Raw genomic sequence first — 5382 nt, forward strand, 5'->3', positions numbered from 1 at the left:
TTTTGAGAAACGATGTACAAATGCGCTTTACACAATTGATGTGTGTATGGAGTGGGATAACAGTTGTATGAGCCCCTAATAAAATGTTAAAAAAATAAATAAATAAAAATAAAATAAAATGATCATTCCAAAAAAAAACAAAACAAAAAAAAAACTAAAATTAATAAAAATCTGTATTTCTAAATAAAGTCATATGTGTATTTACTCTGTAGTCCAGTGGTCTACTAACAATGATCCTTTAAAATGTTGAAGGCAAATCCCCTCAAAAACAGAGCACACACATGGGTTTCATCTCAGGTACCAACTCTGAACAATTTTTGTGACTCCCCAGAGTCCCACCTTGAACAGGATCTTCGGACCTTCAGCCAGAAGAAAGGCATGATTAGTTAGTGGTGTGTGATGTTAGTATGGGCAGTACAGCTGCTGAAGGCCTTCTGCCTAAATATTCTTATATCACTCTTTAGAGACCAAGGCGACAAAAGAGCCAGTAGGGGTCAGGACAAAGAAGAAGCATCAAACAAACTTGGAAATAAAATTGTGTCCATTTGTTAGTGGTATATATATATATTTTAACCTGTGAAACACAGTGGCAATGTATAATATATAAAGGATGGTTAGAGCAACGACAGTCTTATAAGAATTTTATTTTTAATAAAATTGACATGTAACCTCAGTGCTTCTATCCTGATTGAGCTACAGTAAATGTCTATGTCTTGGCTGTTTGGTTGATATGAAGATGCACACTCAAACACCTGATAGGTGACAGTTGGTTGAGGAAAGTCAGAGCCACCTCAGAATTCTTGACTGCTTCAGAGGAGGGCAATATATAAATGGTACTTTAATCATGGCCCACGATAAGGGCAACCAAATAGAGTATAGTGCCATTATTATAGAGAAGTGTAAGAATGTTTCTGAATTTTTTAAGCTGAAAATGACTAAGAAAAGTATACTTTTAATTTGGATAAAATCCTACTCCAAATTTGGAAGTAGTCACAAGGATAACTAATCTAGGGAAGATTCAAATCTTGAGACAGAAACTCTAGAAAAAATTCTGCCCAACCTATTTTAGGCTTTAATTACATTATCTTCAGCACATCAGTCAGCAAAAGTTCAAAGTCTGCCTTATCGTTATCAAATTAAGGTATTATAGGAATTTGGCATTTATCTAATTTTCTTGAGGATTCCATTAATTTCAATGTTTTATTGATGATAATGGCAGATTTTCATGAAAATAGTCATAACAATGCCTCTTATTCTTTATTCTCTTCTCTATTGTGTGCCTGCCAATTTCCCAACAATGGTTAGAGTCTAATTCTCTTCCCCTACAATCTGGGCTGATTTGATTGACTACATTGCAGCCAATAAAAGTCAAGAGCAGTGACACTGATTTTCAAATCTAGATATGAAAAAGTCAGAAGCCCGCCCCTTGGTCATTTGATCATTCATCCTCTGGATATTTCCTATCATGCTCTTGTCCTGTGAGAAATCAAATCCACAAAGACAGAACATGGATGTACTCAAGTGAACAGTTGCAACGAATCTCAGCCTTCCAGGCACCAGTTTAGGTAAGAGACATGGTAATGCAGGAGTTTCAGCTGCTTTTTAACTCCAGTCATTCCAGTAGTCCCCAGCCATTAGAGCCTTCCCAGTTGACATCAGGAGCAACATATAGTAAAGATAAGAATTCATACTACAAATCACGACAGCAAACAAACCCAATGCCATCAAGTTGATTCTAACACAAGTAAACTCTTGAGGACAAAGTAGAACTGTCCCATAGTGTCTTCAAAATTGTAATATTGAAGGAAGTAGACCATCACATTCTTCTCCAGGGGACTGGCTAATGGGTTCAGTCAGCTTTTGGGTGAGCAACCAAATGTTTTACCACTGTATTACCAGGGATTCCTGGCTTCTAAGAACCCTGAGCACAATAAAATTGTATTACTTTAAGACACAGAGTCTGGGGAAATTGCTATGCCACATACATAATTTGACCAATTGGCTATGGTGTCTTAACAATATATTAGGCAACATGAGGGGAAAGGGGGTATTATATATTAAATATAAAAAGTTTTGCTCTGTTCAGAAGTTAAAGAAATAAATATAAAGTTTCCAAATGAAATGAAATAAACACTTCTTCTTTTAATCCTCAAAAGACTAATTCCTAAACCACCCAAAGGACTTTGCTTATCATTCTGTGACATCATTCTAGCAGTAAAACTTTTCAAGCCAGGACCATCTTTGAAAAATAAACAAAATAGAGTTCATTTTATTTGCATAATCCTGGTCATTGACTGTGTGCTTTCTCTGTTGTTTCATGCAACTTCTTTTGGTATTTTTCTACAGTGCATAAAAATAACCCCAAAACTATCAGAGACAGCAGCACTTCAAGGCCACTACGATGAGACCTATGTGAGAGGAAAATCAAGAAGTGTCATCTTCTTTCTTGATGTCCTGGGAGGTGGATAGCAAGAGGTAATCAAACAGAATAGGTCAATAATTCATTTTGCTATTTCATGTCCTTTATCTTCTAATACAATGAAATTTAAAAAAATCTGTACAGAGAATACCCTGTGTTATAAATCTTGTTTCACTAGGCTGTAAACTCCGAAATGACAGGAAGTCATTCTGCCACCTCCACCACCCCCACGTTTTGAACAGTGTCTTGTATCCTGACCTTTCAAATATTAAATCAGTCAAGTCTTGGAACAAAGAGTATTTTAAAAATTGTTTTGTTTCATAATATCGAGGGCCCTTTTACTTCCCAGTGAAGATAATGAAAGGTCTTAATCATATCATAGGTGTCAATTTTTCATTTCCCCGGTGAGTGCCTTGGTACTAAATCCAAATCAAACCCTATTGCAGCAAAGTTAAGTTGTTAAGATGACCAGAGTAGCGGGTCATCTTAGCCATCATCTCCCATCTCCCACAGAGTGGAAGATTGCTCCATAAACCATGTTGCTTGGTGCTCATCCAATCCTATTTTAAATGATGGAAGTAATGGTCTAATACCCTTTTCTTTAAGAAGTATGCCATGCTGTTCAGTCTGGAATTTAAAGTTTAAGGACAGCATTCTGAGACATCTCTGACTTAAAAGTTGAAGGGCCAATAAATTGCAAATGCAGGCTCAGAACAGATTAAAATAAGTAAAGCAGCTTACCCACTCTCCCTTCGAGTGAAACACGGAAGAGAAGGGCACCCTGCTCCTGAAACTGGATAATCATTGAGCTTTTCGGAGAAGACTTTAGAGCATCTATTCTTTCCGTCTCACAGGAAGGTGTTTCCATGAAGAAACTGCTTTAGCAGTGAAGAAAAATTGAAAAGTAAGTGTATATGCTTGTCTGTGTGTGTACACATGTACACTTCTATTTTTCAGCTTTTCAAAGGTAGGATATATTATGAATACCCAAATTCATTTTGTAGTCATTCAATTTTAAGAAAGAAAAAATACTGAAAAAAAAGACACTTTAGCATTATCTAATAATACATAAATCACTGGTTTTAGAAAACTAGTCACATGTAGAGGAGTCCTGGTGGTATAATGGTTACACGTGGAGAAAGGTCAGCATTTTAAACCCCAGCCACTCTTTGGGAGAAAGATGAGGCTTTTTACACCCTTAAAAAGTTAGTCTAAGAAACACACAGGAGCAGTTCTACTCTGACAACAGGGTCATTATGAGTCAATATTGACTCAATGGTAGTAAGAGTCATATCTAATAGGGAGAAAATGTAATGTGACTACATTTGACTAAGATTTAGGGTGAGTGCTATTCGAAATCACATCAGGAAATACTCCAAATTGTATTAGCTCTTGAAAGATAATTAACAACAGCTTGAATTTAGTAATCCTTACATAATAAAAGTATTTTTAATATATAGGGTTGGTAACGTGAATTCTGGGGCCCTGCTGAAAATGAAAATGTGGGGCCTCTTGTTAAAAATATATATCTTTTATTTGGGGGTGTAGGCAGTCCCAAACTATGAACAAGATTCACTCTTTAGTGTGCCTTTAAATTTGTGTAAGTCAGAACAGCTGCATATGTCTTACTTAGCAGTACAAGGAAATGAGCCCTGGTGGCAGAGTAGGATGTTGTTAGGCTGCTACCACAAGGTCAGCAGCTTGACCCCACCAGCCTCTCCAGGGAAGAGAGGTAAGGCTTTGTGGTCCTGTTTGAAACCCTAAGGAGAGCAAGCAGTTCTACAGGTCCTCCAGGCTCGCTGTGAGTCGGCTTTGACTCGACGGCAGTGAGTTTGGTGGTAGTAGTTAGAGCAGGAAAAGGCTCAGATGAATATCAGCCATTGAAAAGCTGCATGTACAGCATGGAAAGATAATTGTAACAAATAATTCATTGTGAGTAGAAGTTGGTTTAATTATTTCCTTTAAAAAATACTTTTATTGGGGGGTTCTTACAACCTTTATCACAATCCATACACTCATCCAGTGTGTCAAATACATTTTGCACATAGGCCACTGTCATTTTCAAAGCATCATCTTCCCACTTGAGCCCCTGGTATCAGCTCCCCATTTCTTCCCCCTCCCTCTCCGCTCGCCCTCCCTCATGAACCTTGATAAGTTATAGATTATTTTTTCCATATCTTGCATTGCCTTCCATCGCCCCTCACCCACTTTTCTGTTATTCGTCCCCATGGGAGGGGGTTCTAGGTTGATCCTTGTGATCGATTCCCCCTCTCTCCTCCCACTCTTCCCTAATCCTCTTGGTATCTCTAGTCTCCTTGTTGGCCCTAAGGGGTATCTATCCTGGATTCCCTGTGTTGCCATCTCTCAACTGTAGCAGCATGCATGCTCTGGTCTATCTGATGTGAAAAGGAGAATTGAGGTCATAATAGTGGGGGGAATGGAGCACCAAAGAACTAGAGGAAACTCATGTGTTTCATCGGTGCTCTACTGCACCCTGACTGGCTCATGTCTTCCCTGTGACCCCTCTGTGAGGGGATGTCCAATTTGTTACAAATGGACATTCCATGGCCCTCCACCATTCATATTGGGTATACAGTAATTTGTTCTGGGTCTTAGATACCTGATACCTGATCCCATTGACACTTCATGATCACACAGGCTGGTGCACTTCTTCCATGTAGGCTTTGTTGCTTCTGAGCTAGATGGCCGCTTATTTATCTTCACCACATTTGCTTATGTACTCCTTTCATCTTCAGGGATCGTGTCAGAAAGTGAGCATCACAGAATGCTGGATTGTTAGAACAAAATGTTCTTGTGTTGAGAGAGTACTAGAGTCAAGGCCCAATGTCCATCTGCAACCTTAATTCTTAACATATACATATGAGTACATAGTTTATTCCCCTCTCACTATATATATATAGATAGATACATATATATAGATACATATATATAATGAGAGGGGA

The sequence above is a fragment of the Echinops telfairi genome, unplaced genomic scaffold (assembly GCF_000313985.2).
Source record: "Echinops telfairi isolate 266 unplaced genomic scaffold, ASM31398v2 ScPeMD7_3533;HRSCAF=4204_0, whole genome shotgun sequence".
Taxonomy (NCBI): Eukaryota; Metazoa; Chordata; class Mammalia; order Afrosoricida; family Tenrecidae; genus Echinops; species Echinops telfairi.